General features: G+C 39.7%; 1 protein-coding gene across 2 annotated transcripts in view; it reads left to right on the top strand.

The window, feature by feature from the left end:
* The first annotated feature begins 4,830 nt into the window (after window positions 1-4,830).
* LOC105926138 (gamma-aminobutyric acid receptor subunit pi) overlaps window positions 4,831-22,059 on the top strand; it is a 100,040-nt gene continuing 82,811 nt past the window's right edge. The window contains exons 1-2 of one of the 2 annotated variants that reach the window (XM_036126531.1): window positions 4,831-4,856; window positions 10,874-10,941. The gene's annotated coding sequence lies outside the window, so the exon portion shown is untranslated. Of the gene's footprint in view, window positions 4,857-10,873; window positions 10,942-21,166; window positions 21,532-22,059 lie in introns of those variants that run through there. The other variant, XM_012862355.3, reaches the window with a different exon arrangement.

The raw sequence follows: 22,059 nt of genomic DNA, 5'->3' as shown, positions 1-22,059 counted from the left end.
AGAGAAAAATGGGATCTTCGCAATAGCTACAGAATATATAGTAGCTCTGCAAGGCAAAGATCAGACATGTAGAAGAAAGGGTTTTGGGTCAGTTGAAATTAAAATTACACCCGAAACACTTTAAATATGACATATAATAATTCACCCTGAACACATCCTCATAGTAAAACATAGTGGTGGATAATTTCTGTCGGTACGGACAGGGAAGCTGAAAAGAGTTGATGGGAAAATAGATGGAGCCAAATTCTGCAGGAAAATCTGTGGAAAGACTTTAATTCTCTCCAATACTCTCCATCCAATATAACATGATCTATTTTGGAAAGCTGGTAACGATATTACCCAAAAACTTGATGATCGAAGGTCAGGAAAACATTTGGCTGCATAATATTGACTCAGGCAAGCTGGATACATAGAAAACATGTTTCAGTTAGAAAAACATCCCTTTTCTACCGTCTCATTTTATTTGCACTACACAATTATGCACAGCCCTTTGTTACTCCTTGTTATAAAGTCACAGTAAAGTATACTTTCTTCTGTTAGCAAGTTGTAGTGGACAATTTGGAAAGAGTTAGTACTTTTCAAAAAGCGTTGTAAAACAATTGAAAGTCAAAAACATTTATTCAGCCTGCTGGTTTAGCCTAATTTTTAAAATCTTCTAACTGTTATTTAAAAAAAAATCGTTGTTACATTCCTCTGGCAGATCCCCAGAGATTTATTTAGTTTGACCTGTGAGCTTCCTGTTCTTATGAACCATTTACAGGACTGCAATTGTCTGCCAAAAATCCCCAAGTCTTTACATTTTGGAGGTCATGAGTCAAGATATATGTTTAATTGGAGACCAGTGTAGCGTGAAACTTTAATTTGCTGACCAAATATAATATTTTATTGTTTGAGGAGCTGGTTAAGAGCATACTGATGAACTATAATTAAGTATACTTCAAAGATAACCTAAACAAAGAATCTCTCTCCCTCATCTCATAGCTGTGTGTGTAATTAATTATACCTCCCAGACATGTATATGATTGCTTTTGTAGGATCCTGAATGTGTTTCATCATTTCCTGGCTGAATGTGTGCTTAAATGAGGCAAGTCACACTCAGAGACCTCACTGTTAAATCCACTGAGCTACATCAGAAGACTTTTTTGTTAATAACTTTGAGCATATTTATATCTTATTAGAAACTATTTTGGGGTTCTTTGAACAATTTTAGTTGCTTTTAAGTGCAGCTACCAACACCCCTTGCAAAAACACAGATTTGTTTTTGTTCCTATAGTTTGCAGAGGAAACAGATTCTGTGAGCCTTAAGGTTAATAACAATAACACATTTTATTTATAGGCGCCTTTCTGGACATTCAAGGTCACCATACATTGGTTAAAAACTACACAACACAAACAATAAAAAGTAATCATAAGGCAAAAATAAAAAGTCAGGTTAAAATTATACATTGCAAATGAAATCATAGGGAAAATGCAGTTTTGAACAGGTAGGTTTTGAGTTTGGATTTGAGGTAGGGCTGGACGATAATTCAATAACAATATATATCGATCGATAGACGTATGTCAATGATAGAAAAAAATAAAAAGAGAATAGAATAGAATAACACTGTCAGGTATCCACCTGAGAGGAGGAGAGTTGGAGAGTACGGAAGGGTGCAGCAACATGGAGATTAGACTGGTAGGGAGGAGAAAGGTTGTGAATGGACTTAAAAGCTAAGAGGAGGATTGGTTTAGAACCAATGAGGAGAGCCTCAGTTTTGTCACTGTTTAGTTTGAGAAAATTGGAAGAGAACCAGGATTTTATGTCTGACAGACAGTCGGCAAGGGATGAGGGTGGGAGAGTGGAGATGGATTTACTGGAGAGGTAGAGCTGGGTGTCATCCGCATAACAGTGGAAACAGATATTTTACTTACGGAAGATCTTGCCAAGACGAAGAAGGTAAATGTTGAAAAGGGGGGGGGCCCAGGACAGAGCCCTGGGGCACACCTGCAGTGATGGGAGAAGGCTGGGATGAGACGTATTTGAGTTGAATTAATTGAGTGCGGCTGAGAGGTAGGATCTGACCCAGTCAAGTGGAGTGTGGGTGATGCCAATGGAAAATAATCTATTGAGGAGGGTGGGATGGCTCATGGTGTCAAAGGCCACGCTCAGGTCAAGCAGGATGAGGACAGTGAGTAGATCAGAATTAGCTGCCATGAGGTGGTCATTGGTGATTTTTACAAGTGCAGTTTATGTGGAACTGTTCATATAGATTATTGAGTGATAAGTGGGCATGAAGTTGAGTACCAACTATTTTCTCAAGGATTGTGAAATAGCAGGAGAGATTAGAAATAGGGTGGAAGTTGTTGAAGTTGGTAGGATCAGCACCAGTTTTTTTCAGGATTGGGCCTTTTTGCAGCGGTTTTGAATGATGTAGGAACAGTACCAGTGGTGAGAGAGGAGTAGACAATGGCAGAGATGAGGGGGGCCAGAGTGGGGAGGCAGGATTTAACCAGACCTGACATGTGGTGGGCTTGGACTTGTAGATGAGTTCAGCGATCTTTGAGAGGATGGGGAACTCGAAGGAAGAAAATGGGTGAGCGAGTGAAGGTCAGAAGTGAAACTGGAGGAGCTTGAACCAAAACCCTGATGGATTATCTGGATTCAGTCAGCAGATGTTTGGCAGAACGAAGTTGACAGTGGTGGTGTTAGACGTCACAGTTGTGTTAGCTGATCGGGCTAGGCTGGTTAGCATGCTGTTATTGTCAACACGGCCGGTGTTGGATGAAGAGCAACGGGACTTGGACCGGATGGACTTGATTGTGTTTCAAGTGTCCACTCAGAAGCTCTGGTGGGACCCCCTGTTGGATGTATCTCAGACGGGACAGGAAAGCGATGTCCAGGTGGAGGTGTAGTGCAGTCAGCGACGGCCTGAGCAGGGGGAAACGCAGCGGGAGCTCCACAGCTGAAAGCTGGAGCAGTCCCATTATGGGCTGGCGAGCAAGCGACAGTAGAATCCAGACTAATACGGATCAGATGTATATCCTGTCGGACCACATTGTTGGCATGCACTCGATCAACCCAAACTTCAAGGTGAGCAAGTCCAGATGAGGCTAGATAGTCGGGGCAGGGCAGGTGAGCTAGTGTTGGTCAAACAAAGCCATGCAGCAGTGACAGTTGAGTCGTTTATCTGTCACAAATAACTAGTGAAGAGGTTTTCCCTGAATGAGAACAAATGTACTGTCAAGTGTGGGTCAAGAAACAGTAAAAAACATTGAAATAAGTCTAAAAGTGCTGGTGAGCAGCGGCAGCCAGTCGTGCCAGCCTTCACTCCATTCAGCATCCAGAAAGAAAGATCTCTGACCCTCAAGATGCGATGAGCGAGACCTGGTTGTCAGTTGTCTGTTTGCAAACCTCAGTGAGTTTATGGTTACATATGTGGATATTCATATATTATTCATAGAGGCAAAGGGAAATATAGCATGTTAGACATGTGCTGGGCTGTATGTACTAAATCTGACACATCTTCATGCTACATACACTGTATGACATTAAGTACATATGAATGCTTGTCCGCAGCACTGATCTATGCTTGTATCTCTTGGCTTTCTCTCTGCCTCATGATGTTTTTATGTTGACAGTAAAGTGACAGAAACAGTGTCATGGATTCTCCCTCATGGTGACACTTTATGCAAAACAGTGTCCTAATTACAGCCCTTAAAGAATGTGGAGCACAGAGTCCCATAACGCAGATGAGTCTGACAGAGAGACATGAAAACAATTCCAGTTTTGCTGCAACATCATCCATCATCTGCCAGTCAATGCCAAATCACTTGTTCATCAGGCCAAGGTTATGTAATTTCTAGTAAAATGATTTATTGATCCATAGTAGCTCAGATGCTGATACACGGCCACTCACATTTAAGTTTACAATACCATTACCTTCATCCTGTTTGGCTCACAAAGAGAAAAACATGTTTATTTTAGCTTCAGAATTTTTTTTAAGTGTGAACAATTGTCCTATTATACTAATCCTGACTATACTACCATGCTATACTATAGCCTGCTATGCTATGGTACAAATTGTTATATTATAGTATGTTGTTATGTGCTATGCTATTCAATATGTACTTTTCTGTTTTATGACATTATTTTTTACACTATGTTTTGCAATGCTATTCTATTTTGGCAAGTCAGTGGTGACGGTTGAATATGTGATAGTTGTTACTGTGTTGAATTTTAAAAAGTCTATCGTAAGTTCAAAATGATGAGCAAAAAAAGAAAAACCCAGCAACACCATCTACAGATTATACCCTACCAATTACTGTACATGTAATGTTAAATAAAACAAACTAGTCAAAAATATTAAATACTGATTTATTTAAAATGAGCATGTAAGGTAGTGAGGTCAAGGGTCAGCAAGGTGAACCGAAGAAACAGCCCCAGTCAACAGTTCCAGCTTCTGATGACTTTTATTTTCAACAGGATTCTGAACACTCCTCTTTTTCTCCTCTTGAGCTTCCAAGAGCTCACGGTTTTATAATCAAGTGGGAACACACCTGCACTTGAGTGGACCAAACCACAATTAAACAGGGAAAAGGAAAACACATGAAAACTAAACAGAAAAACAAAATTACAATTATTAATCTGATTTACAAACTCCTATATAATAAAATGGTCTGCAAAATAGACCATGTAATACAAGAGAAGTCAAAAAGTTACTTTAAAGAAAAACAAAGCAATACTCCTAAAGAAACCCTCTAATTGGTAGCATCCAGCAAGACAATCAGTGACATCATTCAGACGTTTAAGCAGGAAGTACTGGGCCGGCCCCTCCCATACTCCTGCTCTGCTGCAGATCTACAAGGGACAAACAATGGTGAGTAAAAAGGAAAAAAAATATGAACATAATTTGAAACCAAATAAACAAGTTCAACCAATAATCCAGGAGTAGCTTTAACCTAAACATATAGATGGAAACTGCAACCTAATGCTAACACAAACAAACCCGGGATAGTAAGTGGAGCAGAGCTGCAAACTAATGTTTAAATTTAAGCAATATGGCCAGCTACAGAAAGTAAATGAATCAGAAATAAGAATAAGGGACAAATGGTAAACACAAACTGAACCACTTTGTCACAGAGCGTAGCAGGAGACATATTAATTGGTATGAACCTTAAAGATGGTAGAAAACCATGGAAAACATTTTGCATAACTTCTAACACTAAGCAGAGAAGGTTGGTCTCAACTGGTGTTGCAGCAGTACAATAACATGAAAGTGAACTGAAGTGTTTTGAAGCTAGCATCTCCTAAAAATAGAAGTTCTAAATATGCTAATTATAAAAGATGCAAAATAAAATATAATTGTACTGATTAGATTTTTAGTATACCATATTAAAAAAAAATGCTTCTGGTGTCTTCAGCATTTACCGTGACCACTCAGTTGTGTGATATAAGGGAAGCCACCAAAAATAAATAACAAGTAGTGAGTTGATGTGTACATATTCAACATGGTTCTTCAGTGCATTGCAATTACTTGTTTGAAATGGCCTGAAAACACCACTGGAGTGTCATTTCTTTACTTAAACAAACTGTAAGTCTGACATGAAATGTGTACATTTGGCAAAAGATAACTAGCCACTAGCAGCAGGACCTATTGCCAGGGGCAGGAGCTTTACCAGACTATATTTTGTAAAGAAAGGCAGATAGAGAGGAGGATATTAACCCTGTCCTGGCAGGTTGACGGTTCAATCCCCTGCTCCAACTGTCTCAGTCGTTGTGTTCTTGGGCCTGGTGGCACCATTATGTGGCAGCTGCGCCTCTGTCAGTCTGCCTCAGGGCAGCTGTAGCTACTAACATAGCTCACCACCGTCAGGGTGTGAATGTGTGCGGGAGTGGTGAATGATGACTGTAGTGTAAAGTGCTTTGGGGTCTTCGGACTTGATAAAGCGTTATACAAGTACAAGCCATTTACCATTTACCATCTTCTTCCATGGCTACAAGTAAACAACTGGAAAGTAGTGTTTTTTTTAGCGTTCTGTTGTACCTGGGCGTGGCTCAAATAGATTTCACGCAGCTCCGCTCACCAAAATAAGCCCATTTCAGCAGATGTAGACAAACTGCTAAAAAACAATTCACTCAAGTTTGAGGTTTATTCAAGAAATCGGTCCCTGGAATGTTTTGTGGAAGTACCTCGCCAAATAATATTCAAGCTATGTCAATATTTGCAGATTTCATTTCAGTTTACCTTCAAGGAACATGTTAAGTCTGGTAAAAGAAAAAAGCACAGAGAAAGAAAGGAAAAAGTTATATCAATGCCAAGGAACAATCAAGTTGGAATTTCTCTGTTTTGCCAAGAATAGCGTTTCCAAAAATACTAAGGTCCGAGATCAGAGTATTTAAATTTCTGACGATTTTTAAAAGCTGATTCTTCATTCAACTCTGTCTTCAAATCACTGTGGAGCTGGCTATTATTTTCTGGGCCTCATCTGATCTTCTTCAGTTTTCACAACACTCCCAGCTGCCTACACTGTGTCGGATGCCCTTTGTGTTTGACCCTTTAACTCACTGCTGGTTGAGCACATCTCTTGGTACTATCTGACGCTTTGTATCAGCCGCTCACAGTCTCATAGAAAACTGAAGTAACAGCAAAAAGGAAAAAAAAAAAAAACTTCTTTGTGCAGAAGTCTTTTTTTTTTTAAAAGTTGTCTCTGTCCCATGAGATTATTAACGCAGCAAACTTTTCTGTGCCAGCTCTCAGTGATATAGATACAATATTCACTGAGTTACTTTCAGTTTGTGCATTCAGTTCTGCTGAAAAGCTCTGCCTCTAAGAATAGTTCAATTTAACACTGAAGGTCTATGCATGCCTGTTGGGTTGCTATGTTTATTTTCTTCTGCTTAGTAATAGTCAACTATTCAACAGATGCAGAATGGAGTGACTTTGCGTTTCACATTTCGTTTTACTGTGTGCAAAATACTCTATACTTAGAGCCACTTCAAATTAAGTGTAGTAACCAGGACAGTTTACCCCCTCTTTCGAAACATAAAAACATTCAAGGACAGGAACAGTATATGACAAACTGCAGACATAACGAAGTAAGCATTCATACATAATAAGTTCCAGGAAGTTCCATGCTGACACCTAAATGCAATATGTGCCAAAAGCTGTGCAAATGCAAATGCTGTCCAAACAACAGTCCAGGTAGAGCGATTGGAAAGGATCCCGTGGAGTTGACAGTTCTGCAGCCAGAAGCCTTGTTTCTTTATGCCACTGGTGTTGAGAGTATGTGTGCAACCTCCCGTCTGTTTAAAATTTGAGCTGGGTTGTGTTGAGAACACCTCCTTCCCCATCTTCTCTGACATCCCAGTAGACATTAAGATGCAGCATATTCAGAATGTTGCCATGGAAACAAAACAGATCTCACACAACCAAAACATCAAAATGTGTATTTGTCTCAGTGGATTATTGTATTTAACTGTTGTGTTTGTCAAATAAAACAGGCGCATTGCCTCTGCATTCACTATTGTTGTCCCTGTAAACAGTTGGATTTGCTTCTGTCTTTGTGAACAGGACAGGAACTGAACGGTGGTAATTTACTGGGGCATACAAACTGTGTAATAAAAAACATCTACTTTCTTTATAAACTACAAAGTCATATTTATTTTTTTATTTCATTGCCAGTATACTTTAATTACACTTTTATACACTAATTGAAATGCCTTCATGGTTTTTATGGAAGAATGTTTGAGACAGTAATGCTAGATATTTAGCTTTTCTCAGAATTATTTCCTTTTCTTTTTTTTTTATAAAATAATTAGTTTCACTTCATGCAACGATCTCCAGGTGTTTGGACTTTGATATATTTGTGTTGGGTTTTGACTTTGAAGTTTACAAGACAGTGCTTTCCAGTTATTCCCTTTTGTGTATTATCTTTAGGTGCTTATGTTTATGCTTTTTCCTTTTTTATTTTGTAGTTTATCCCATCATATTTTTGCGGATAGGTGGCTTTTGTTTTCAGTTCATTCTATGTATTATTTCCCGTTAGATTCCTTCCCTGTGCTTCCCTTAAGTTTTTGCTCATTGCACTCCTCTCCTCAGCTCATCTGCTTCATCAGTTCCGGATGTTTCTTTCCTTTTAAATGTTTTCACCTGTTTTCTGCCTCACTTTTCTCCACGCCTCTCTCTGTATTTAAACTCCCTGGTTTTCATGACTTATTTCTAGTTTCTTCCATTTGATTTTTCTGCTTTCTGTTTCTCTGTTCATGCCTCCCCTAACCCCATCAATTCATGATACCGGATGTTTCTTTTCTTTTAAATGTTTTCACCTGTTTTCTGCCTCACTTTTCTCCACACCTCTCTCTATATTTAAACTCCCTGGTTTTCATGACTTATTTCTAGTTTCTTCTATTAGATTTTTCTGCTTTCTTTTTCTCTGTTAATGCCTCCCCTAACCCCCCCCCCCCCCCCCCCCCCCAACCCCATCAATTCCTGACACCTCGTGTGATCTGGCACTGTTAAGAAAGGCTAATTTTCCATCTTACATGGGTTATAAAAGGTCCCCTATTAATATGCCATTTTTTTTATGATGTGTTCAATATCAGCATTCAGTCTTGAGTTTACCGCTGACATTATTTATAGTGACTCTGCTTCCCCTGATATAAAGGTATTTGCCTCCTGTAGCTAAACCAAGGGATCAAAATTATCTTATTGTATAAGGGTATCAGTCAGGAGAAGAGAACTGAAATTAAAACTTCACAGTGGTACTGACATACCAAGGCAAACTGAAGATTAATTAATCATCATAAATTAATAACTGGAGAAAATCATTAATAACTGGAGAAAATATTTGGGAGTGGTGACCTGACCATAGAGTAAGTTGTCTTTTGCCCGATGGCCACAGGATATGGAAACCAGAGAAGCTAAGTGGAACCTTAAACATTATGTAGGCAGATAAATCCCCATGTTCACTGTAATTCTTATTATCCATAAGCTTTAACCACTTATTCCATGCTTTATATCGCCAAAGTCCTGTGCACCTTCCAAACCATGAAATACGCAAAGTCTGCATAAAATACCTAACAACACAAGCGACACTGATGGACCATGTACTGCAAAGGTAAAGAAAAAAAATCAATATTTCTGATCCCTTAATAATTCAAAAGCTATGAGGAGAGTCAAAGTATTATGTCTGTGCAACAGCCTAAAGCCAGTTGGCCAACTTTTATATAAGGAGGAGGTAGTCTACTTGGAAAAAAGCAAGACGCTCTTTGAGCAATGTCTTTCTTAATGTTTGAATTCTCCTAAATGTGAACATCATGTGTTAGACTGAAATATTTAAAGGAGCTATATAAGAGACAATCATATGAGAGTATTTGGTATTTTGGGTAAGTGGTGGGTCTCCGAGAAAGGTATTGAGTTTGTGCTGTTCAAATGGCAACCACTAGGTGTCATTATTACTTATTGTTCCTTTAAGGGGTATTAGTGAATTGTGAGTAGTTGTGGGATGTTGGTATTGTACTTGGAGTCAACAGAGTGATCTGGCCGGACAATTTGGGAGGAATCCCCATGGAGGGGGGAAGCCAACAGATGTCACTCCAGCTTTGGTTGATCCTATTCCCAAAATAACTACAGCCCCTCCAGTGAATTATGGGTCTTCCCGGGGGGTTCCTGCCCAGAAAACCTCCAAAGTGATGCCTTATGCCTGAAAAGCCTCAACTGACTGCTTTCGATGAGGAGAAGCAGCAGCTCTACTTTGTGCTCCCCCCAGATAAAAGGGGAGGGGAAGCTCGTTTTGGCCTCAATCATTTTTGGTCATTATCCATAACTTGTGACGATGGGAGAGGGTAAGCATGTAGATGGTCCCAGAGCTTTTTTTCTTGGCTCAGCTCTGTTCTCACAAGAAGAGGCCATAGCAGGAACCACATTACTGCAGCCGAAGCCCCAATTCATCTGTCCATCTTCCGCTCCACCCTGACATCCCTCAGTGAACTTATACTCAAGATACTTAGACTCCTCCGCTTGAGGCATGGACAGATCCCCAACCCAGAGGGGACAGTTCAGCTTTTCTTTGCAGGAGTTTAGAGCAGAAAGTAAATGAAAAGTGTGAGCATCCTTTGTTGGATGGCCATCCAGTTATTCAAACATGTAAATGTTTTCATGCTTTTGGATAATACAAGTGAGAACCACTATAAATAATCTATAAATAATAAAAAAAAATAATAATTTTTGTATTAAAATCACAAGACTGATACAAGGTTTATTCCCAATGCTGCGAGATAACGTTTTGTCACACACAAGCCTTCTTCGGAGGACACAAGAAAGTTTGATCATTTTCTTCCTTCAAAGGCATTTTTGTGACAGATCAAATCCTTACACTTGATCCAGGAATAGCCTTAATAATGCCGCGGCTTTCACTGTGTCTGTGCATAACTATATGATTAAACAAAGTTGGAGCGAAGGATGAAGACAGAGACCAGGGATGAACAGGCAAGGGATCAAATGGGCAAATATTTACAAAGCGGGGCGAGCGATGAAGGATATGACAGGCAGGGAGAAAAGGAGGAGGGGATGAAAACAGGAAAATGTGATGAGGGAACCAATTATACAGTACACGGGGCACTGCTATTTCCTCCAACAATTAAATTGGATTTGTCTTAGCAACTTCTGCTGAGACGATCCGTTAATCCCTGTTAAATAAGGTCCAGTGAAAAACTTCTCACACTTACTTTTAATGACCTAGCTCACAACCAGCATAAACAGGGAAATCAAACTGATTTCCCCCCCCCCCCCAACTCTGCTAATGACCTAGAATGCAACATGTACAATGTGATTGAACCAATAACCCAAAAAAGGCTTCTATGATACACACAGCACGCTAATTTCTGTCTTTGCAGCAATAGTTCTCGGAGAACCGCTCGATATGAACACACCGGATGACGGAAAGCTCGTGTGGAATGAAAAGGTAATGCCACTGCCTCATGACATCTGTTCCCGTGAATGGGAAGCAAGCAATCCAGCGACACTTTACCCCAGATACCACGGTCCCCTCTGGCAACAGCGTCTGTCTAATGAGGGTTTTCTGTTACTCCTGTGGAGCCAGACACAACGACGCTTTGATAGAGGTTTCCTCCAAAGCTTGCTGCCTAATGAGGATGAAAGAGCGTGGATGAGAAAAAAAAAATTAAACACGTTTTTGTGGAGGAAATTTTGAACAGCTTATTCCACCATTACTCTGCCAGGATGTATCACCACTTCCTCTTTTGTAAAAAAGAAAATCTAGTTGAGCCTCAGACAATTTCTTGGTTTCCATATTCAGACCAGTAGCATGTATTTGTTCGAGTTTAACGTGAATATATTTGTGACAAGTTGGGATCTTCAGAGAGGCAATAACTCAGATGGTATCACTTGGGGTAAATGAAGAAAGATAGGCTGTCAATTAAACGCAATCATGCATTTTCATTCAAATTCAGTTCAGTGAAAAAATACCTTATTTATCCCAAAGGGAAACTAGATGTTATATAAATGCTTCCTATCTTTCTTTCTTTTTCAAACAACCACTTCTCCTGTTGTGGTTTTTGTTCTAGTGAATATGAAAAAGTCTCTGAGTGAACACAATGTGTTGTGAACAGGAAGCTCTGGGCTTTCCATTTGAATAACAATTGTTCAAGGTGATTTACAATGTTAGCCACGTTGATTGGCTCTGTCGGGTTAAAATGTCTTACATTTTGTTGCAGTAAAACAATCTCACACTTAGAAATTAAGAAAATCTTGGTCCTCTTGTGTAACGTTTCACAAGGTTGGAGCATAGAGTAAGAGAGGTTTTTTTTGTCCTCTTAGCACAATCTTTCTGGACTGTCCGGAGTTCTATGTTCTTTCTTACTCTCTCTTCACTTCATCTCGCCTCACAGGTTTTCTGCGTGATTTGGGTCGGAGAATTAGATTTCATGTGTGTATGTTGGGAACCATTTTTGTTTGGATTTGGTTATATAATTTGAACCTGGCAGAGACCACCAGATTTTTATTTGATATTGTCCTGGCATTTCAGAGTTCACAATCCTATGCACATCAATTAGATTCCTGGGGGCATTGGAGGAGACATAGGCACACAGCATCACAGAAACTCCAACGGTGGGCTGGAGTTACTTTTCAAAATATGCATACTTTGTTTCAAACCAAACCCACTTGAACGGTTTACTGCAGAAAGACAGAATCTTGGTCTCATTTCAGCGAAGTACACGGATCTGTTTAAGTCGTTTTAAAAACTCTACTTGTTTATGTTTGGGGTGGTAGGGCAGAAGAGGTGTCATCCTGGCAAATTGCTCAATCATTCACTTTAGCACTTTCCCATCTAATGTTTATAAAGACTTGGATGCCAGTCCCTGCTGCAGTTCGCTAACAGTGAACTTTGATTATTTTCTTACCTCCTGTATGTGTGGTGGGAAAAAATTAAGTTTGTTTCGGATCCAAGTGACCAATGGTAAAGAGATTGTGTCCTCTCTGTCAGATTTATAGCCCAAGAAGCAGAAATACATAAATCACCAAAGAAATATTTCAAGAAACCTTGATCAGCTCTAAAAAATTAAGAATTACAAACTGATCACTTTTCAGCTCTGTTTGATTTTGTTTTGTTCAGAAATATAAACGTGCACTCATACATCAATGAATCAATGAATGAATGAATCAATCAATCAATCAATCTGCAATATTTCATGCCAGCAACACTTTTAATTTTTAATAATTGTGTAAGGAACCATTAACAGCGTAACCAGGGATTTTGTTAAAAACAATAATTTCTTACGCTTGCAATTTCTTTTCCCCCCAACACAATAAATCCTTTTAAATTAAAGGTGGCACATTTATGAATGTTTTGGTGCGAGATTATGCTCCTATTATAGAGGATTAATTCATCTGAAGGCTTTTCACACATCATTACCGGAGGTGCCAATGGATGTGGCAAGAAGAGTGTGGTGATAAAATAAAGGATGAAGAACCATCCCCCCAAATGAACAGAGTCTGCACTTATCACCCAACTTAATGATATACCCACTGTAATGAGAGGAGCCACTGAGGTTGTGTGGCTGCAGAATAAAATCACGGATGACATGAAACCGCTTCAGTGCTGTGAACATCCAAGCCAAAGTTAATCATGTGGCAGGCAGCGTTTCCTATTTCCAAGACTACCAACTTTCTTCCAGCCTTTGTGGATTTTTACTTTGTGTAAAAACAGCATGATATAATGAGGCATTAGAGTAAGACATTGGAGACTGGATAAGATTAATGATTTGTTCATTAATAAATTTGTCCTGGATTTTTCAGATGCCATTAAAAGTAAATAGTTGAAATGTCTAGCAAAAGTATTCGTACCTACGTTATAACCATAAAACCTGTTGTCTTTCCTCCTTGTGTTTGTTTAATGACTGTTTTAGGTGTTTGAACCTGACAGTATATTTTACTGTGTATGATATGACAACGATGAATAAGTGCATACTTTTTATGTGGGTTGAAAACTGTGACATGCATTTGTATTAATCCCTGATGTCCACTCAGATTGGATACAGACTACATGTGAACATCAATTTTGAAATTCTACCAAGGTCATCACTTTGACTTGGCCAGTCGAACATAAACGTGCTTTGATTTAAAGCATCTAATTTTAGCTTTGGCTGTATATTTAAGTCCATTTCCCTGTTTAAAGTGTAGCCTCCGCCCTTGTCTGCCCCAAGTGTTTTTTTTGCCTAAAACACAATTTCTTCCGGGTTTGCCCCCGTATTTAGCTCAATCCATTTTCCCTCCTATAAAAAACGCCCGCACGAAGCAGCCACCACCAGGTTTCATGGAGGATACGATGTGTCCATGATGGCGTACTTTCTTACTTTTCCTCCTCACCTGCAGGCCAAGAAGTTCAAACTAGGTCTGATCTGACCAGAGCAACTTATTTCACATGTCTGTTGTGACTTCCAAGTTTCATGTTATGTATTATTGTTGATTTTTTTTCGACCATAGCTTTTGTCTTTGCCATTTCTTCCAGAAAGGCCTGGTTTGTAGAACGCCTTGACAACAGGGTTTTCCTCCTCAACACTGAATCTTTGCAGCTCCTCCAGAGTTGCCAGAATGATTTCTGAAGGCCGTTGGTTGTGCTGGACTTTGTCAGGAGGAATCAAAGCAAAATGTAGTGAAAACCAATGCATGTCACACTTTTCCAGGTTTTATTTCTAACAACAAAAAAAGAAAACAGAAAACCTTGGATCTATGTTCACATCATAGTTATAAAGGACTTTATGTTTCTCACATGAAACACACTGATGTCTGTGGTTGTAACATGACAAAATCCAAAAAATAGCTTGATGGGTGTGAATGCTTGCAAAGTACTGTGTTTAGTATCAGTTAAATAAGTAATAATTTACCGACAAAGTTGCTCTTTCATGGCTCTAAAAGTCTCAATATGTTGTTCCTAGAACAGATTCTCTTTTGTTTTGCCTTTCCAGGTCTTTCCTGCTTAAAATATGGGAATGATATATGTTATTCCTAATTACATTCTGTTTCATATCCACTGAGCGGGCCATTGTATTGTTGATTGCATTGAAGAAGGCAGTCCAAATGAGAATTCCCGTCGGCTTTCCGCCCAAACCCCTCTCCTGGTCGGGATGAGCACGGTCACCTTGCTGCTGATTGAAACCCCTTTCATAGATTGGTGAGTTATTTGAATAGGGTGTAGTTGTCACACTGTTGCATAATGCATGGCCATGCTCATCTTGTAGAGACAAATAAATCTTGAATATTTACAAGCAGCCCTGTGGTTCAATTTCAAATAAATAGAAACAATAATGACAATGTTCTGAAAGGCAGCTGAGTCTGCCAGTGCCCGGCTTTCAAAGAGGGATTTTAGAGGCTTTTTAAATATCATCATCATCAGATCAGCTATTCTAGTCACTTGTGTCCCACACAGCATGAGTAATAGATTACAGATGACCCTTTAAGAGCTTGAGATCACTGGACAAATGCCTGAAAGCACAGCTCCCAGGCAACATTTTTCAATCTGGCCTTTTCAGATGACCCACGTCTAAAACCGTGGAACCCGGCACGGATAAATCATGCATAAAACCTTTGCACGGTCATGTAACCCCGAGCAGAAACCGCTTTGTTGAAATCAGCAGCAGCAGCAGCAGCAGCAGATGAACGAGGGCTCAGGTGGATTCAAACATGACAGGAAGATATAAAGGAGTGATACATCATGAGCAGGTCTGTCAATGGAGGGAAAGGCTGTGAGCCGGAAGCCCTTTAGGTCCCCACCTGTCCCCTGCTCTACACATGCACAGCAGCGCAGCACCAGCACCCCTTGTAATACTTTGGAAAATGAATATAAGTAATTATACTTCATTTAAGGACTATAAGGAAAACCACTGGGAGCTATTAAATAATGTGATCAAGAGTGAATTATATTATTGTTCAAATCAACATCTATTTACTAATGATTTAATTACAAAAATAAACACAAACTAATTTGCTAAATCTAATTAGACTTTACACTTGATCACAGCTAGAAGGGAAATTTTTATAATTAAGAAATTGAACATTCAAAACACTATCTAGGGAGAGGTAAGACAACACAATCTCAGGAAAATAAGTAATGGATGTTCACAACTAGCATTGATTAAGATTATGTCATTTTCCTCTTTTTTATCTTTCAGTTCTTTAATCGCATACAAGCTTTTGCAACTAAAAAGGATGGGTAATAACAAATGTCACTTCTAAATATTACTTACACATTACAGAAATGACATGTATGGTACTTGGGTACTTGAAATCGAATATCATACCAAATATTGTATCCAAGCGCATCTTTACAATTGTGATTTTCAAAATGGATATTGCAATTTTGAGCTATTGTCTGGCTTCTTGAAAGTCTAGCTTTTGAAATTCAAAGAAAATTATTTTATGGCCTAAAATACTTAGTTCCAATAACATATGTTAATTTGATGGGAAGAACGGATGTAGGAGGACTTTAAAAGTTTGGAACCAATCTTTGAGACACCAGGCTTCAACACAAGAACCATGTTGTTGTAACAGGAAAAGTATTTGTGGGTCAGAAACAACGGTTTGATTTTCCTTGAATGACCTTCATTTGTCTCTGGCGATTAAATTCAATTTAATTCAATTCAATTAAATTTAGAAAGATACTTTACAAAGTTAATTCAATCAAGTTATAGAGACAGACTGGTCAAAAAGCTTTCTATCTAAGGAAACCCAGCAGGTTTCATCAAGTCTTGAAAAGCAGCATTCACTCCTCCTGAAAGAGCGTAGAGCCACAGTGGAAAGTCGTCTGCATTGTTGGTGGCTTTGCAGCAATCCCTCATACTGAGCATGCATAGAGTGACATGGTTCTGCAACTCCGTCTCCCTTTCTGATTACAGGAACATCAGCTTTTCTGCTCCAGCTGTAGTTTGGTCTGCTTGGACATCACACTGAAAAAGCCAACTGGTCTCTCCAGGGACTGGCTTTTAGACAAAAGACCTTCCAAGAACTTCTCTTGAACAGTATACAGAAATATTTATCTACAAATTAAAGCTATAGTTGGTAATCCTGTTAAAAAAACTGTTTTTGTTATGCTGGGTGAAACAAAAAGTAACGCCAGTGTGCGTGCACGTTCCTTGTTAGCTTCCACTTGCTGGCTGAGCATGCGCACTTCTAGTGTTTATGTATCCGGTTAGCTTAGCGGTTAGCTTCGGTGTTTGCCATTCATTGTAGCTCTGCTGCGCTCATTATATACTTTGAACGTGGCTGAGAGTTGCCAGAAGCCAACCGTATACAAGTTTATGAGAAGAAGAAGAAGGCCTCTGTAGAAAGATATAAGACCAGAGTGGTGGATTTGTGAGACTTTTTTTACTGGGACTAGGGCATTCTTCCTTTCATTTCCAGAATGTTTGCCGACTCCACCTTTAATCAGGCATCTCGTTAAAGGCATACTATGCAACCTTTTTCAGTTAATTAATGTGTTCCATACCGTTTTGGATGATTAAATGAGTCATTTCAGGTCAAACAAAGGTTTTCTCGTCCGCCCTGGTGGTCTGTGGGGGAAATACCGTACTTGCAATTGCAAGAGCCCTCGGCCCGCACTCACAGGCTCAGAAGTCTCGTGCAACACCGCGAGAGTCGGTCTTGCTTTACGGCGAGAACTCCATGTGTTTTTGCCCTGCCATTCACTATATGCACGCGCAAAAGCAACAACAAAGAATCGCGTGTTAACGTCAAATAATCATGCAAGCATATTGAGTTTATTATTTATTTTATTTTTTTTTCACTGTCACTGCACAAAAATGACAGTGACTGTGCACTTTTACTTTCGCCCTCTGGGGGGAGCCTCGCTGGAAAATCAACCCCGGTTGCATAGTATACCTTTAACTCAGTTGGGAAAAAATATTATTTATGATTATGTTCTTTCTTTTTTGCCTTTTATAGTTTGTGCTCCAGCAGCCAATTGGGGCAAAAGGGGCCAAAAAGCTACTCAGGGATGGACTTTGAACACCATGGATATTGGACACATTTAAGGAGCGAGAAATTCATTTTACCCCTCTTACAATCTTTAGTCAAAAGAAAGACCATACATTTTCAAACAATCGATTATTGCAAATAGAATGTCATATCCTTACATTTATGATTTGTAATCTATAATTGCTTGAGTGCTATAAATAACATAAAAAGTAAAAAAAAAAAAAAAACAAGCAAAGAAACTTATAGAGCAAAATAAAATGAAACAACGTCCCAATTTACTTTCTTCAAATGTAGAATTATACCCACACTTGGATTACTACACCTATGGATAATTTGCGAATGCTTGATGACTGTGTCATGCCTTTGTGGTCCTCCACAAGTCTGCTTCATCCTTGGGTACAATTTCTACATGCATGAAGTTGCCACATTCATATGTGCAAATATTTAAATGCAAGCTTAAACACCAGTAATGTTACAATCCTGATGTGCTTGAGGTTTCTTTATGTTTTCTGTTTGTAGTATTTTTAGTTAACTTTTCATTTTATATCTTTGTATAATGCAACAGACAAAGGACCTGAAATTTATACCAAATATCATGTGCCGAGAATTCAATAGGCAACAGAAAACTCAGAAATAAAGCCATTAACCCTCTCAGAATCCAGGTGGGGGCAGTGGTTCCAATCAGTGGTTCCTGGGATCCAGAAAGTGACAGCCAAGACAGTGATGGCATCACACCAGGCTATGTTTTGGAAACAGCAAGCAGGTTTAATCTTAGCGTCGGGCTGGAAGACAGACTTGAGTGGGATCCTTTAGACAGGCAAGGGTCATACAGGTGAAGGCAGATACAGGCAGACAAATCCGTGGGCTAGGCAGGAGGCGTGAGTCATGGGTCATATACTTGGTGGTTGTCCGGAAAGCAGAAGCCAGTGCAGTTTCCAACAAAGGCGAGGCGAGACTGGAAGACAGGAAATGAGAATTTGGTCAATAAAAGTGAAGGCAGGAAAAAAAATGCTCATCTACTACAAAAGGCTTTCAAATAACCATTGCCGTCTGGTTGTGGAGCTTCAGTATTTAAAGGAGCAATAACCAACATTTCACCACAAGGTGCACTATTGAGCAGTCTGTAGAGTAAAACAAGATGTGTGGCAAGCCACGCCTCTATACCTCCAAAATCTAAGCACCAGACCAGTTATACGTTTAAATTTAACAATTCCTGCTAAAACAAGAACACCCTGAATGTATGCAAGGATCACTATTCAGTCATTCATATGGTGGTAGTGGTGAGCTTCACTATAGTTACAGCTACCCTGGGGCATGTTTGAGACAGTCGGATAAGGGGTTCGAACCGGCGACCTACCTGGACAACCTCCCTTGCTCCTGCACCACTGTCACCCCATGCCACTTTTGTATATTCCTTTAACTCCTCCAAGTGCTTCTCTTCCGTTTCTGTTCTTCTGTCCTTCTCTCTTCAGCTCATCAGTTGTATTGATACCAGCTCATGCCTCACATGATTACTCCCGTCTATCTTGCCGTCTTTTTCTCCACTCCTTCCCCTGTATATAAGCTGACTGGTTGTCATTTCTCTTTGGCTTGTTTCTTCCGTTGACTTATGCTTTCTGCCACTCCGTTTGATTGTCTGCTCCTGTGGCTCTGTTGTACTACCTGATTTTGCCACTGGGGCTGTCGTAAGTTGTTTATTTGTATAGATATTTTTTTCAATTAAATCTATGTTTTCATTATGCAGCTCCCAATTTCCAGTCTGCATTTTGTTTCTTCAAAAACCTCAGTCCATGACAACAGAAATGACGAGCCATTTTAACATTCGGGGGTGGAGAGAGGTTTTGTGTCCCAGAGATGAAAGCATTTTGAGCCAAAAGTGCGTATCCACTCTTTAAGAACAGAGTCCTTGGAAAGATGCAACTTAAATTAGTTATGGTTGCATGGGCTGAAAGGACATTCAGAGAGGGAGAAGGCATTATTTGAAAAGCAACATAAAGCTACAGCTATAGCCGACCAATGCACTCGAGGAGAATGCCATTTTTTGTGGAGACATGGTGTGATGAACATGGTATCGTTTTGCCACAATGACCATTTTTACATTTTGAAGATAAAAAGTGGGAAGCTTAAAGCCTGAAATCACCATCCTGACTCTGGAAAAAAGGGTGGCAACATCTTGTGAGTGTTAAGATGCAAACAATATTAAAGAAAACATCTCAAGACATCAGCTTGTTAAAGTTGATGTTTAAAGCATAGGCACAAATGTGTAGATGAAGAAACTAAGGAAACTGCTAGATTAATTGCAAGATGGCTTAAGGACAAAGTAAACGTTTGGAACAGAAAGGCTTTTTGATTATGAGAGGCTTCAGGAAAGATACCCAAACCTTTTGAGCCAAATTATACTGTCTTTCAGGCAATTCTACCAAATACAAAGGAACAGAAACATCTGATTTGAATTAAATAAAGAAAAAAGACCTCCAAAATAAATATTCTCCTGTTATCCTGGCATTTATGAAAATAATTTTACCTGGGCTGACCTAAAGCAGGAAAATTTAGTGTGGTTTAATGTCAGACATTGTAAAAAAAAAGAAAGAAAAAAAGAAAAAGAAAGTATGCTTATTATTTCAGTGTATGCAATTATCTGGTTTTTGCTCTATGTACAAATATGAGTAGCTAAACATTATTTTTTCGCGCAACACTTTTAGAAAATGTTACCTGTGTGTAAACATTTGACAGTGTTGGATGGAGAAATATAAATGTGGTTTGTATGAATTTCCTTGGATGTAGTGGATAGAAATGTCCCAGTAAGCCACTTTTGGCACCAGTCAGCAAATGCTGCTCTCAGTGTGTCTCTATCTGTCTTGTGACTTTCTCCCATGGTTTTGAGTCTTGAATGTTCCTGCAGTTGCCAGATGTCCCCAACTGCTCCCAGTATGCCCACTGGTGCCTGTTTTAGACTTCGTCCGCTCTATGCAAATCCAATAATTTACATACACATCGGCGGTCTGCATATGTTCTAAATTATGCCCAAACCAAGCCATTCCTTCTGGTTGCTTATCTGTCTTTTCCAGTCAGTAAGCTTAAATGTATGGATTCAAAGAAAATCACTATCTTGCCCAGCCACGCTTGGGCTGAATGGCTGTTTGCCAACATAGAGAAAACCACCCACGGTGACATTCTTACGCTCTGCATATACACCAAGCTCCAACAATTATAACACACATGGAGCTAAGATCAGCTTCTGCCTGGCTGACTGCTCCTCACCCCCCTTTGGGGCATCCTGGATGGGATCGTACCCAGCTCATCAACACAGTAATGACTATCAAGCTCTTTTACTGAGATCATCTTCCTCCATCTTGACATGTAAAACATGAGAGTACTTCCTTGACTTTGAGAGCATCATTATTTCCATTGTGTGAGGGTTAATAGAAAGAGTAACAGCTTTAAGCGCTGCTGTGAAGCGTTAAACGGACACTGACACAATTATTGTCACTTGATTTCTTCAGACTAAAATAGAAATGGACTGTTAACACACAGCTCACCATGTGTTTTTGTCAGGTTTGCTCTCTTTGATTTAAATATGTGATTGGCTGTGGACGGTTTTGGTCACCACATAATATTTGAAGGCGTACTCACAAAAGAAGACAAAGGGGAGCACCTTTAAGGTTTTAGTGGTGACATAACATCAGCTCCATTATATTGTAGTCGGAGGGCACAGAGAAGGAGACAGCGTCATGTTTTCTGGGATTCAACACATGCGGCTTTGGAGACTCCAAATCAGCTTCTAGTCCCTGGCGTGCGTCATTGCGCAGCGGCGCGTCTAGCACTTGGTGGTTAATCGGAATCTGCTGACAGCGCACAACCAGTTGTTTTTTTCTTGCAGACATATGTTTGCGCAGATCAGCAGGTGCTGCCTTAGAAAAAGGAGAGTGGAAAACACGTGAATGGAAGTGGAGGTTTCAGCCCCGGCGAACTGAGGGAGAACTCTTTCATCGAAGGACTCTTTATTTCCACGATGCGCTGCCGGACGCGTGCGTGACATGATCGCGGCGATAGATCGGATCAGGTAAATTCGGGTTCCACATTCTTCATGTTTGGTTTATATTTGCTGAACAATATGAAACAGTGTTCATTTTATTTAATATTGGCTGCGTCTTGCGTTTTTGGAGACGTCTAATTGCTTGGTGCGCTTCTTACCAGCGCAGCGCATCTTTGAATGGAGCGCCGTGAATCATCAGCTGCGCACTGATAAAATAAACTTTGATGTGCGGAAACGGTGCTTTTTTTTGTCATCCAATTTCCAAACTACATGTAGCCGAAAATGCAACCATATCAACAACATTACGTGTGCGTGTTTGCATGCACGGAATTCGCCACCCTGCGTTTGTGTAATGTCCGAGCTCATGCGTTAAACCCTTTTTACAAGCTTTTTGCTGGTAGGAAAGGCTTATAATAGTAAAATAAGGACTGCACCTCCGGCGACTGTTTTTTTTTAACCCTGTTTATTTTTTGCAACGCATGTTTTTATACCAGCTGTGAAGCCCAGAAACCAAACTGCCATCTGTAATTGCGCTTGGGGCCAGGTAAACAAAAA

This window comes from Fundulus heteroclitus, chromosome 22 (genome assembly GCF_011125445.2).
Source record: "Fundulus heteroclitus isolate FHET01 chromosome 22, MU-UCD_Fhet_4.1, whole genome shotgun sequence".
Classification (NCBI taxonomy): Eukaryota; Metazoa; Chordata; class Actinopteri; order Cyprinodontiformes; family Fundulidae; genus Fundulus; species Fundulus heteroclitus.
Note: the sequence above shows the minus strand (reverse complement) of the source record. Positions and strands in the feature narration are given on the sequence as shown.